At 54.1% G+C, this 14,176-nt stretch overlaps 2 pseudogenes; both read right to left on the bottom strand.

The window, feature by feature from the left end:
- Positions 1-2,947: 2,947 nt before the first annotated feature.
- Positions 2,948-5,503, bottom strand: LOC118997311 (collagen alpha-2(XI) chain-like; annotated as a pseudogene).
- A 4,903-nt stretch (positions 5,504-10,406) lies between these two features.
- LOC118997310 (HLA class II histocompatibility antigen, DO alpha chain-like) lies at positions 10,407-13,818 on the bottom strand (annotated as a pseudogene).
- Positions 13,819-14,176: the final 358 nt, after the last annotated feature.

The raw sequence follows: 14,176 nt of genomic DNA, 5'->3' as shown, positions 1-14,176 counted from the left end.
GGCCGCTGGGTGGCGCCCTCGGCCCTGCTCCTGGGACGAAGTCCACGAGGGACCCAAGAGGTCCCAGAACTGCCTTTGTTGCTTCCTTCAAATCCTGAGCATCACAGTATTTCGTAATAAATTCCCTGCGGGGCTTAAGCTGTTCTGAATCATGTTTTTGTAACAAAATCTGTTTGCAACAAAACAGATTACAAACAGCTGTTCGTAACAAAAAGAAATGTATGAAGTGTGAGGCCCTGACAGCGCTGGGATTGGAAGGCGAAGGAGGGAGAAGGAGCTCCGTGATGCAGACGCCAGGGTGTCAGCAGGAACCAGGGTCCGGACACGGGAGGGAGCAGGGCAGCCTGGCAGTCCCCTCCCTGGTCTTCCCAGGGCACAGGTGTCACTAAGAGGGGTCATCCCCTCACAGAGCAGGGGACCTGCCATTCTGCAGGTGAGAAAACGTGTGCTCAGGTTAAAGGAACAGCGCAGTAAGAAGCCAAGCAGCCCCAGAAGCTGAATGAAGGAGGAGCCCTGACTAGGAATGCAGAGAGGTCTCCTGCCAGCCACCCTCAGGGCCACCGTGGGCCCCAAACTGCTCAGCCAGGCCCTCTGCTGCTGCAGGGTTTTCTGTCCCAGGACCACCAATTAAACAGGGGCTATTCCCCATCTTCTCCCTAACCCTAACATCCCTGAAACACACTTCTTCATTTTCAGTTTTTATTTTTGTATAGATTTTCAGTTCTGAAAAGTGTGGAGAGTCTTGAGTTGTTAATGAGAATAGAACCAAGTGGAAAGTCACAGAGGTATAAGGACCCGGCCGCACTGGTAACACAGGTGCCCCTTATTCAGTGAGAGCAGTAACCGCCCCCTGACCCAGCAACTGGGCCCAGGCCCTGGGGGCACTGGACATGCCGGGAACACAGAGCCCTGTCTCTGCGGAGTCCCAGCTCTGACAGATGAGGTGGCAACACCCGGAACATGACCTTTGTACCGGCTGCCACAGTGTCCAATGTGGCTTTTATCTGTTATGCTTTGAAAAACAGCCCATCTGTTTCTTGGGGATCAAACATATCAGCCTGGAAACAAGATGTTACTAATAGACGGAGAGGCTGGAACAAAGCAAATGAAATGGATCGCTGCGGCCCCACCAGCTAAGGGGAGGCGGCGTGGTGTGCTGGCTCTCACTGAAGACTACTCCACCATCGGGCTGTTTGGGGGTGGCCCTGAAGGAGGTGCCCTCACAGACGTGCCTGGTCTTCACTCAAGGACGACCCGGGACAGGTCTAGTGGGGAGCAGGTGCAGGCGAGGAGAGTGGGAGGGTTTTTTAGGTTTGATCCTCTCTTCAGTGGAGGCCTGGGAGGGAGGGAAGGCGGGTGTCTGAAGCCCCTAGGACTTGGAGATTGAGGAGGGGGGTGATCCTGGAGACGCAGTCTGCCCCAAATGGACGAGATCTGGAGCTTCCTTCCATTAGGCCGCCTCCTAGGCTGGGAAAAATGCGAGTGAGGGTTCACTCGTGAAGAAGGAGGGTCAGCAGTTTTGGGACTTGTTAGGGGCCAGAATCTTCCCGGGGGCAGGTTAGCGGGCAGGGGTGTGGGCTCAGGCCCCAGAGGTCCGAAGAGGAGGCGAGATGCGGAGCCAGAGGCTCAGGCTTGCTGAGGGGTTTCACCTGCGATCTGATTCCCGGTTCCACTTTTAGGAGCCCTTAGGAGAGATCCCAGCCAGGAAGTATTGTTTGGAAGGATGGGCAGTCCCAGGAGAGGCAGGGAGGCCATCTGGGGATGCCCGGGGTCTGCGGACACCCTGAACAGAAGAGACCGACCCAGAACATGACCCCGACCATGACCCGGACCACGATGACTTGCATGAAATATAAGCCCTGGGAGGGGCCGCTGAGGTGGGAGCGAGGTGTGGGGGGGCGACACAGCACAGAGTGGGAGGAGACAGGAGGGCATCGTGCATCTCGACCCAAGGCAAAGCCTGGAACGACTTAGACTCTGACACCCACGGGGGCACACCTGGGCCACCACAGCCCTGCCTCATTGTGACAGGACAGGGCCGGCCTGAGGGGAAGGATGAGAAAGCAGAGCTTCAGGCCAAGGAAACGTTGCTGTGGACGGGAGCCTCAGTCTCCCCACAGGCCGAGAGTTCAGGCTGAGCCACCTGAGGCTCCCTCCAGGCTTTTAGCCCGGAAAATGGGGTGGGGGTGGTGTTTAAGGCACACCCTTCCCCAGAACCAGCCCAGCAGCTGTGCCAGGCAGAACTGGGGGATCCATCTGAGATTCTGCATGTGAGCCAGGCTTTCTGACACCTCGGCTGGCCAGGCCCTGTAGGGAACAGAGATTGAGTCATCCACTTCTGCCTGCAGCTCATTGGGAAGAATGGGGTGGGGGCGGGGAGGATAGAGGTTTGGTGGGGACAGAAGTAACAATAACATTTTTTAACCATCAGTCAGATTGGTCACCCATCATAGGGCTAGACAAGGCCCTGGGAGTCCCCTCCATCCATAGGCATTTTCCCTTCAACTGCCACGCCAGGGGAAGGGAGGGGGTGCCCAGGGCAGACTGGGGGACAGGATGGCAATGGGGTACTCAGGGGGCTCAGGGCCATGGTGAGTTCCTCGCTATTACAGATCTCAGTGTCTCAGTGTCTCACTCACTGAATACAGGCCCTGAACACGGCCCTCACTGTCCCCTGTGTCACCAGGTAGCAGGCCGTTCCTGCGAGGCTCAGACCTAGTGCAGGACAGCAGGCTGTGCGTAGAGGGGCCAGATGGCTGGTCTGTGGGGATGAGGAGTCAGAGCCCTGAGCCCAAGGGGACTGCAAGTTCCAGTGTTCACAGAGGGCACCACAGGTGGGGTGGGAGGGAGGGAGTTGGGGTTCTGCCCCTCCCACCAGTCACTGAGGAAAGGCCCTGAGGCCAGACGAGGCTACCAGGGCCCATCCTGAAGAGCCCTGTCTCCAAAGTGCACTGATTTTTGTTGGCATTTCTCTCTTTATCTTTGTAGTTACTTAGTTTTCCACTTTACATAATTATTATAATTACTTTTAAGTACAAAGTACTTGGTGTTCTTTCTCTTCCCGTGTTTGGGGAGACTGGGAGGCCAGTTTTAAATGAGTGTGTCAGCTGTCTAGCAGATCATGGGCTCCAGGTGGGAGGCCCACGACCCCAGATGCCTCCCCTCCCCTGGGGTGTCCCGGCACCCCGCTTCACCCTCCCCTAGTCTGCCCCATAGCAGGGGCTCTCAGGCCCTGGACCAAGGTCCCCAGGTGGTGAGGAGCCCTCTCGAGAGGTGGCACAGAGCTGATGCTGTGGGACTCCTGGCTGGCCTGGTTTCGAGGGGCAGGGTCAGACAGAGAAGGCCCTAGCCCATGAAGCAGACAGGCCCCAGCAGCACCCCACCCCGCCTTGGGGGGCCCCCAGGTCTGAGAAGGAGGCGTCCAGCACCGGCAGCTGCTCCAGCACAGGTGTCTGCACCTCCAGTACCCTCTGGCCTTGCTGTGTCTGCAGGACACAGGAGGGCGGGGAGTGAGCATGGGGGAGGGGCCATACCTCGGGTGCCCCGCCCTCAGGCCCCGTGGGCCTCTCCTCTGCCTGCCCTGAGCAGCTCCCCAAGACAGCATCACCTGTTCAGCCTGGCTGATTTTCCTCCAGAGAGTCAGGTCGGGAGAGCCAGGAGGCTGTCTGTGCCCATGTGTGTGGTGTGTGCAGCTGTGGGTTTGTCTTTGAGATTGCCTGCCTGTGGTGGGGTGTGAGTCTGTGTGTCTCCTCAGGGGTGTGTGTACATGCGTGGGAGAGGCGGGGCACTGCATGATACTAACTGGCATGATCCTACACATGTGTGGGGATGTATGTGCAGGCTGGGGAGTCTGCGCCCCTGCGCCTCCCTGGGGGTGTTGCCCCTCTGCCCCATCCATGTGCCTCTGCTGGGCTCCTGTGTAAACACGTGTGCTCGGGTGACTGCTGTCTGCACACAGGTGAACCCCGCTTCCATCCTCCCCACCCCCTCTCCCCCATCTGAGCTCCCTCAGCCCTATCTGACCAGGGAGCTGGACTCCTGCTCTCCCAGGTGGCCCTGCCCCCGGGGTCTTCCTGCAGCCAGACCCTGGGACCCGCCCCTCCTGAGTTCTTCCTGCTTCCCTCCTTATAGCCCTGTCTGAATTCCTTGACATAGGGGCTGGTATCTGGGCTCAGCTCATCCTCATTGGCTCCCCTGAGCTTCAGCTGGCCTTCCGGGCCGCCCCAGAGCACGGGTAGGACACGTCCTGGTGGGCGGAGACGCTGAGCAGCCTCAGGAAGGTGAGCTGGACCACGCCTACTGGGGAACCCTCTAAGTCCACGTAGGAGAACTGGCAGGAGAGGGGTCTGGGTCAGGGCCGGCAGGGCAGCCAGAAGACAGGGGCAGGGTCGTGAGCAGGGAGCAGGTGGGAGGAAAGGGCTGGGGAGAAAAGAGGGCCCAGTGGGAGCCAGGAGACTGGGGGGAAAGAGCGGGCGAACGTAAGTCTTGGGTTGCCAAGGGAAGGAGATGAAGTGAACGTTGGAGGGCTGGTGAGAAGGAAAGAAGGCGCAGGAAAGGGGAAGGGCCAGGGGCCTTGTCACACAAACCCACAACCCACTCCACCCTGACAGGGAGGGGGCAGACCCCTGCCAGCTCTCACCTGAGTGACGTCATCCCGAGGCAGCACCCAGGTCTCCCCTCCCGCTGTGAAGTTGCAGAACACCCTGAAGGCGTCCCGAGCACAGCCCTGGTTGGGGTCAACCCAGTACTCTCCTGTGGGGTGAGGGAGAGGGGAGGGGCAGGGCCCTGAGCTCTTGGACCCAAGATGTGCTTTACCCCACATTCCCACTCCCCCAGCTTTCCCCGCAGTGCCGCCACCTCCAAGCCCTGGGACACAGGGCCCCTAACACAGGCCCCCACTTCAGTCTCCCTCATCACCTGTACCTCTGCCCCAACCATGACACCCGGACCCCAGCAGCACCCCCAGGCTCCTGGTTGGATGTGTGGCTGTGGGTTTGCACATATGTCTGTGTGCACAAACGTGTATGTGGACATGGGGCTGGTGCACGTTGGTATAACCGTATCAGCCTCTGGTGCTGAAATACTTCTGACCTGGTTGGTGTGTAGCCGCTGTGCCAGTCCCCTCAACCCTCACTGCCCCTGACACCTTCCCCGAGATTGACACAGCAGCCATCCTGCTGGCCCACGCCCGAGATGCTGTGAACAGCTTTGCATCCCCCAAGGCCGGCACTGAGCATCTGGCAGCTCTGGGTGGCAGAGCTTCAGATCCCGGCAGGTGTGAGCAGGGCTGTCCTGGGTCCCTGTGGGCCGTTTCATCTGCTCTACGTCTCACAGGGAGCTGAGTGAGTCAAAGACCTCCAGCTCCCAGGACTGCGAGGGAGGGTAGCCCAGTTGGTGTGGCCTCACCTTCCTGCATCAGGCAGCTCCCGTCCACTGAGTGCAGAGTCTTCCTGTGTGTCTGGATGGGTAGGGGCTGGATCACCTGTCCCCGGGACCCCAGACACAGGGGTCAATGGAGAAGGTGAGGGTGGGCAGAGAACCACCAGGACAGAGAGGGACAGTCAAAGAACCAGGCCATGACTCCCCACTCACTGGGTGTCCAGGAGGGCCCTGGACGCCCTTCTCTTTCTTGGGTCTGGCTGGGCCTCACCAAAGGACGCAGAGCTGTGACCCTTCAGTCATTGGTGCTGGGCCACAGGGCTGGTGACACATTCACTAATCTCTTTGAGTCTCTGTCTTTTCATTGCTACACTGAGAATGACACACGCCTTCCTGAAATGGTTGTTGTGAAAGTGAAATGAGATCTGGCACTTGGGAGGGTTCAGGAAACAGTAGGTGTTACTGTTTCGAGAACAAGAAAGGAAACTGTGACCTTGCACAAGAGGGAAAATAAGAGAGAAGAGACTGGGGATGGAACGCAGCACCTGGGGCTACAAACCCCCTGCAGTCCCCACCCCCCTGGCCCACCTGAGCACCAGCCCTCATGGCCCTGGTTCCACAGGGACTCAGCAGGGCAGAGGGGCGATGGCGGGCAGGATCACAGCTCCGGTCTGGCTCCTTCCGTCTTCAGGGGCATCTGCAGCGGCCAGTGAGCCAGGCAGTGAGGAGGACAGGAGGCAGCGTGTGAAGTGGAGAGCTTTTCTCCCCAAGGGAACGGCACGGTTCCTTCTGAAAAGTCAGGATAGATGAGCTTGTTTTGTGTAAGTGCCGGTTCTCTGTGTGAGCAATTCACGTGTCAGGTCCAGTGGAGACAGTTGAGTTTTGTGGTTGCCTGTGTGTTTTATCTTTATTGGTTCATTATTAGGATTTTTATACATTCAGTGATTTCAGTTGATTGTGGTCATTTTTCCGATGCTCGAATGGTCCCAAATGAGAACCCCTTCACACCGGCTGCTGTTTTCTTCTGACAGGACTCTGTCAGTCTTCGAAACTTCCTCGTTTTCTACAACACGCTTGCCTTGTCTCCCTGTAACCCAGACCTGAAGTCAGTCCGTCTCCAGGAAGCTCCGTCTCCGTCACGGACAGTGGGGTTTGGAAGCTGCAGTCAGGGCGCTGGGGATGCTCATTGCTGCCGAGGCCTCATTGGTTCTGGGCTGTCTGTTTGCTGGGGCTAGACTTTATAGATATAAAGTAAATTATTAGTTAGGATTGATGTTCGTTATAATTCAGCTTCTTTATTCTACGTTTTCATACATTGAAGGTCTTGGTTCCTAATTATGTCAGTAATTACTGATTTCCCCTGTCATCTAATATACATAGTTTAAAATAATACACAGTATCACCATTAACAATGACTATTAAAACTACTGAGTGATGTTTGATATTTGGGGGAATTTTTTTGTCCTTAAAACATATTCCAGTAAAAATATACAGCATTGTTTTCTAATGACTTTAATTTTTTAACTAATTGCTTTAACTATCATTTTCTCTGTGTGTTCTACTTGCTTCTCTTTGTTTTAAATTTTACAAGTTTTTGTTTGGTTTTTATAAAATTGTACAGCATTTATACATTTCAAAAGTCAATATTGCTCAGCTGGTCAGAATATCGTGCTGATGCACCAGAGTTGCCGGTTCAATCCCCAGTCAGGGCACAGACAATCAGCCAATGAGTGAATCAGTAAGTGGAACAACAAACTGAGGTTTCTCTCTCTCTCCCTTTTTCTCTCTCAAATCAGTAAATAAAATTTCTAAAAATTCAATGCTCACTCTTGCTTCAATCATTTCATCTAAGTTATCCTCCTTTCCCCCCATTTTCATAAATTTCTGGTTGATTGATAGTGGCTTTTTGCAAATGTCTGTTTCCCTCTTTCCTACCCCAAAGGTAGCACGTATCCAACACTTTTCTCTGCATCTTGCATTTTCCACTACATCATAGACATCCCTCCACATCGTTTCAAAGTGACATCCCTCCCCCTGGCAGGTGTGGCTCGGTTGGGTGGAGCACTGACCTGTACACCCACAGGCTGCAGGTTCAATTCCTGCTGAGGGTACCTGCCTAGGCTGCGGTTTGATCCCTGGTTGGGGCACTTACAGTAAGCAACCAATCGATATTTCTCTCTCACATCGGTGTTTCTCTCCCTCCCTCTCCCTTCCCCTCCCTCTGAAAGCAATGAAAACTGTCCTTGGGTGAGGCTAGAAGACAGCAAAACAAAGCAAACAGGAGAGACCCCCCTCATTCTTTCTGTCAGCGGCACGTTACCCCCCCCATGTGGAGGTGCCCCGGCTTCTCAACTCCCCCGCTCTCCCTGAGCGCGTTCTCACCTTTGCAGCTGCAGACTCGGCGTGTCCGTCTTAAATGGCTGTTCAGTCATGACTACTCACGTATGTTTGACATTTCCTTACACATATCAAAATATATTTAGAAGAAAAATATCACTTATGTTGACTTGTTTTTAATCAGCATTCCTCAGAAACAAATCAGGAAACCGTGTGCTTCATGGTGAACGTGCAGACAGCAAACCTGACGGAAGAGAGGTGGTTAGACTAGTGCTTGGCACCTGGGAGGTGCTCGGTAAATGACAGGTGATAGTGACACAAGTGACAAAGGCAGACCTTGTGTTACTTATTTTTCTCCATCTGGACATGTCATTAGAAATTTGAGAGCTTATTGGACGCATTTCACTCTTTAGTCAGTTTGCTGTTTCAACATTTGTTGAGTAACCACCATGTTCCAGGTGTTACAGTCAGAACTTGAACTTGGGGCCGAGTCACAGACTGCAGGCCTGAAGGAAGGGGTGAGGGGCAACTGGGAATCCAGCCTCGTCCCAGGAGTGGGGCTGAGGCTCTAGGGAGGAGGCAGCAGAAAGTTCCAGGGGCAGAAGTGCCAGGGAGCCCTCCCCTGGGGAGACTGGGGCTGGCTCAGATTGGAGCCTGTACAGCAGGGGAACAACCACAAGAGGGAGCCGGGTCACAGCTGGTGCTCCCTGAGGGGAGGGGACGGCTCCCCTGAAGGCGGGGTCACTTCCCAGGGGCTTTCCAGGGGTAAAGAAGCAAAGGCAGCACCATCCAGAACGCGTCCAAACCACAGACTCTCCCCCTCCCTCCCCGAGGGCTGGTTCATAGATCTGGGTGAAGCCTGCACTTTTTAACAGGCTCCCAGGTGATTCTTTCATGTCATTGTGATTTGAAAACCACCTCTCTACCCGACTCCTTTGGTCCTTGACATAAACTAGTTTGTATGGTTGCTTTTCTCTCTGTGTACTTTTAATTTTCTTCACGGTAACCAGTATCTTTAAGCCACACATTTAGAAAGCATTCAAGTCGAACTCTTAAAAATACCTCCTCTCTCTGTTTTTTAATCCACACCAGAGGACATTTTGTCATTCATTCTTCTGTTTTTTTGAGAGAGGGAGAAGGGAGAGAGACAAACATCCATGCAAACCCACGACCTAGAAATGAGCCCTGACCCGGAATTGAACCCATAACCTTTTTATTACAGTAGGATGTCCGAACCCACTCAGCCACAGTGGCCAGAGCTAGACCTTCCCTCCTCCTAGACACCTGCGGATCTACTCCACACCCTCTTAACTCATCGGCTGACCCCAGGTTGAGGAAGCAGTCATCTTATCCAGGCCTCAGCAGAGTCGATGTCACGCACATGACTCTAGGGAATGTGGAAAAATATGACGCTGGTACATCACGGCTAGACACTGATGGACTCTTCATTACAGAGCAAATCTGGTTAAGAATGGAACTTGTGCCCTGGCTGGCTCAATCCATAGCTCAGTGAATTGAGCACGAGCCTGTGAACCAGAGGATCGCAGTTCGATTCCCAGTCAGGGCACATGCCTGGGTTGCAGGCTGGTTCCCTGCAGGCCAACTCCCAGCAGGGGACGCACGAAAGGCAACCATACATTGATGTTTCTCTCCCTCTCTCCTTCCCATCTAAAGATAAATAAATAAATAAATAAATAATCTAAAAAATTTTTAAAAAAGACTTATTTTTAAAAAATAAAAAAATAAAATAAATAAAAAAAGAATGGAACTCGTATGAACCTCCCTTGCCCTGTGCCCAACAGAACTGGTGCTGGTTGCAGGTAGTTGCAACGAACAGACCACTCTGCATCCTGTTCAGGGAAAACCTCAAATCTGAAGGCAAACTCCATGAAGTCCCTGGGAGCAGCCCATTCACAGTAACACACAATGGGCCCTGAATCGATGAGCCAAATGAATCCGGGCCAGCCTGATGTTAACTGCCAATCAAATGACCAGGTGGTCATTCTCAGTGACCATCACCCAGAATCCCCTGTCCCAAGTCCCAGCATCCCTCACACCCGGGGGGACTAACTGGCCATGGACCGGTGAGAGGATCCAGTGCGAACATCACTAATAGATTTCTTGCTGCTAGTCAGAGCTCTGGGTAGAGCAACCAAGTGTGTGTGTGTGTGTGTGTGTGTGTGTGTGTATGTTCTTTTTATGTGCATGTGTGTTTGCCTGTGTGACTGTGTGTGCATGTGTCTGTGTGTGTGTGCTCATGTGTGTGTGTGTGTGTTTGAGGAGAGCAGGGTTGCTAGTTGTAGCCCCACAAGTCCTGCCGTGAGTACTGGGGACAGAAAGGAGGAGACCTAGGGGAGAGAGGTCAATCCCATTCCAGGTCAGCATAGGGGGACGTACTAAGACCGTGGCACAGAGCTCACAAGGGCTACCAGAAATGTCGAGGAATTGTAGGAGTCTCCGACAATCCATTTCTATAAGAATGGTCATTTCCTACAGGAGATAAGCCCACATGACCAAGGCTGGTCAGGCTCACAGTTCTGGGATCCTACCTCTGACCGCCACCACCCCAAAACCTCCCCTCTCCCTGCCTCTCATCTTCTCTTCTGTTCCCTGTCCTCTCCTTGTCCCTGTCACCCTTCCCTGACTCCATTCTTCCCCACAATGTTTCTGACTCCCCACCCTCATTCCATTCAGTCTCTTTCATTCCTCTCCAGACCCTGGGCACTACAGCTGGGGGCATTGGGCAAGCAGGTGCCTGTGATAATGAGGACGGTCCCTGTGAGGACACCCACCAGGCTGATGGCCAGTCCTAGGGCTCAGACCAGGGTCTCTGTGGTGTCTGGCACTGGGCTGGGCACCTGGGGCTCTGGGAGAGAAAGGAAGGTCGGGGTGCAGGGAGGGATTCTGGGGTAAAGGAGAGCTGAACTGAGAGGAGTGGGCTGGAAGGCTCCACACCCCAGTGAAGGAGGAGCGGCCATCCTGGCCCCAGTGCCCCCGACAGCTGCAGACAGCGTCTGCCGAGGGCACGAAGGTCAGGTATTAGAAGTTGGGGAGCAAGTGCTTGGGCTGGGAATAGAAGCTGCTCTGGGCCACCCTGTCGGTGAGTGTTTGACCACTGCACCACCTGGTGGCGTTGATCACAGGGGGAAGATGTTGTCCAGGATGCAGATGAGGATGTTGGGCTGGCCCAGTTGCACATGAGACTCTGGGAGCACAGTCACCCTTGGAGGCACGAGGAGAAAAGAGGCCCTGAATCGCAAAGGATCATCCCTGCAGCTGGGCCTTATAAGGACTGGGACCGAGGGACATTTCCTCCTATGCAGCCATCTGTGGGCAGGCAGCCCCTGGGACTGGAGCGGGTGGGAGCAGAGGGAGGAGAGACTGAGGGGGCAGTGGGGGCTCCGGGAGTCCTGGTGGGAGGGCTCCTTCCTCCAGAAGGAGGGGCTGCTGAGGGGCTGGGAGAGATCTAGGGCCTCCTGGGAAAGGAAGGGGCTCAGCACCACAGGCGCAGACTCTGGGAGCCCAGTGCCAGTGCAGATGGGGGCCTGTGAGGTGGGAGGAGGCGGCTCTGGGCTTCCCTTGGCTGCAGGAGGAGGGGGAGTCAGAGGAAGGGCCAGGTACCGCTGGTGGCTCTGGTGTGGATGGAGCATTCCAGCAAGACGTCCAGATGAGCTGTCAACGTCACAATGCTGGCCAGTCCCTCTTCTTCAGCTCCATAGAGACCAGCTGCTCCCCTTGAACTCATGGGTGAGCTGCCCCGAGGCCCCGTAGGACTGGTGGAAGGATGGCCCATAGGTGTGCATGTGGTCAGCTGAGTTCAGGTCAGGGAGAGAGAAGAAATGTGTGTGTCTCATCCATGACATGTGCTATGTTCAGTCTCTGAGCCTGAGCCCCACCTGGGTTCTCAGGGGACAAGCCCTGTTCTGACCTGAGCTGGTCCTTGGAGACTGGAAGGGTTGCTGGGGTGGAAGGGAGAGGACGGAGGGGAACGGGCACGTGCCCGACACTCTGGCCACACAGAGACTCAGGTGTGGCCAGGCCCACCAGGCTGGGAAGAACAGAGGCTGCCTAGCATCGTGCTCAGGGTCCCCGAGGTGAAATCCTGGCCCTGACCCGCTGCTCCAAGTGCGCTATCAGGTCCCGTGTGTGAGATGAGGGTGCGTGGGCGTGCGGTGAGGAGGTGAGTGAGGGCAGGAGCACCGGGTGGGCTTCGGGCACAGAGATGCCGCGTGGATGGGTGTGAGGGGAAAAGGCATTGGTGGCAGGGGTAAGATATGTGACACGGGAACCAGAGGCGAGGACAAGGCAGCCCAAGGGATGGCTGAGAGCACTGGGAAAGAGGTCAGAAATTCAAGGTTCGTGTCTGCCTCTCCCATCTCAGAGTGCCGTGATTGGACCTGTCTCTTCCCATAACTGAAATCAGTTTTCTGAAAATTATCAGTTAAGTTGTAATTGGTCAGGTTCCTTTTTTCTCTTATTTTTCTGTTTATGTTGCAACTTCTGCTTAATTATATTTTATATCTTAAAATTCAATATTATTTTTGTACTACTTCCAAGTGTACAGCATAGCATTTAGACAATTATACACTTTTCAAAGTGTCCCCTCTGGTATTTCAAGCGCGCACCTGGCACTGTAGAGTTATAACGAATTGTTGACTATATTGCCTGTGCTGTACGTTACACCCCCAAGACTGTTTTGTAACTAGTGTGTGTACTTCTTAATCCCTTCACTTTTTCCGCCCAGCCCCCGACTCTCCTCCTCTCTGGCAACCATCAGCCTCTTCCCTGTATCTGCTAAGATCCCTATAGCATTCTGGGAAGTTGTCTGTTCAGGAGTCACTGAGGGATGGCTGTGTGCCCAGCACGATGCCAAAGAAACACAGACGAACCAGCCGTGGACCCCACATACACAGGGCTCACTTCTGGAGCAGAACAAAGACAGATAAACAGGTGACCAGGGACGTGAGCTGCAGTAGAACCGGACTTGAAGTCAGGAAGGGGTGGAGAAATCAGAGTGCTGGGAGGCAGAAGGATGGAGGTTTGGGAGGAATAGGGGAGGCACCTGAACCTAAAAAACTCTGAGCCAGACCCTGGCTGGCTAGACTGAGCTGCACTTGTCCTTTAGGTTCAGAAGGGACATGAGAGGTGAGAGGGAGTGGGGCTCTCCTGGGAAGGAGAGCTGCCCTTGAACCACAGAGGGAGAGGAACAATTCATGCTCTTTACTGTCTCTCACATGAGACGACACCCCAAATGTCCTCACCCAGTGGCCATCAGCTCTCACCATTGATGACCCCAGCTTCATGGGGGCCCAGGAGGGTCATCAAGGTGTGGAGTCCCAGTGGTCTCACTGAGGACCACTGCCCCCTGGTGCTTTAACTAAACAAGTCTCTGTGGGTGTGGGGGTAGAGGAACAAGGCAGAGGTAAAGAAGAGGAATCCAGGCTCTAGAATGGGGGAGCACCCTGCTGTATTCAGCCAATCAGAGACATCCTCTGTGTTCATGTGGCTGTTGCTGGGCAAAAAAGGGAAGAAGAGCCTGGGTGAGGAGACCAAAGAATTCACTGGGTCCTTGTGCACCAGGGAGGCTTGGTCCATGAGAGTGTCAAAAGGAAATTTCTGTGTGGGGGCCAAGGAGGGACTTCTGTCAACTGTTACCACGTCCTACAAGAGGGACTCGGGGAGAACAGGCTGTCAGAGCAGCGCGCAGCTGAGCTGGGACAGACCCTCCCTCAGAGCTGGTCCGCGGTGCAGACAGTCATGCTCTCCCTGGGAGTTTCTGCACATGAGTTTGGGGTTAAAATGTAAGTTTTACTTAGAAATTTGAAAATGGAATCTGTGGTTATTCGGTAGACTGGAAATACTTTAAACCTGTTAATCACTTTAGAAAGTACTTTTATTTCATTGTGTGAGACAAACAATGTGCTAACTGTTGGAGATGCTCAGTCTCAGGAAGGCTGTGAGGAGCGTCAGTGGACTGTTCAGAGGCAGAGGGTGCTGTGTGACCTCCATTTGTCCCCACGGGTTCCTGGGCACCTTCTGCATGTTGCCTGGGGCTGACCTGAATCCCACACTCGCCTTGGCTTCTGGCTGGGCTCGGCCCATGGGAGGCATTGGCAGAATTTCATTCGATATAAAAAGTATCTATATCAAGCTCACTGTCCTTCCAGGTAAAGAAAAATCGAACTGAATGTCTGCAGACCATTTGTCAGAGACCATGAAATAATGATTTTCAACGTGGAAGGGATCTAAGGAAGCATCAGAGTCTGTGGGTCCAAACGCGGCTGCAGGAGAGAATCACCTGGGGAGCTTGCTGAGAACAAGGACTCCTGGGCTCCATCCTGTCCTGAGTTAAAGTAGCCTTTCCAAGGTCAGGGACAGGGCATCTGTGCGCTTAATGTGATACTTAGGTGATTCTCAGGCTGACTTCTGGCAAAAAAACAAAACCAAAACCAAAAACCTT

Source organism: Sturnira hondurensis, unplaced genomic scaffold (genome assembly GCF_014824575.4).
Source record: "Sturnira hondurensis isolate 20B ecotype Veracruz unplaced genomic scaffold, ASM1482457v3 Scaffold0013060, whole genome shotgun sequence".
In the NCBI taxonomy this organism is placed as follows: Eukaryota; Metazoa; Chordata; class Mammalia; order Chiroptera; family Phyllostomidae; genus Sturnira; species Sturnira hondurensis.
The sequence above is the reverse complement of the archived record's forward strand: the minus strand, read 5'-3'. Positions and strand labels throughout refer to the sequence as shown.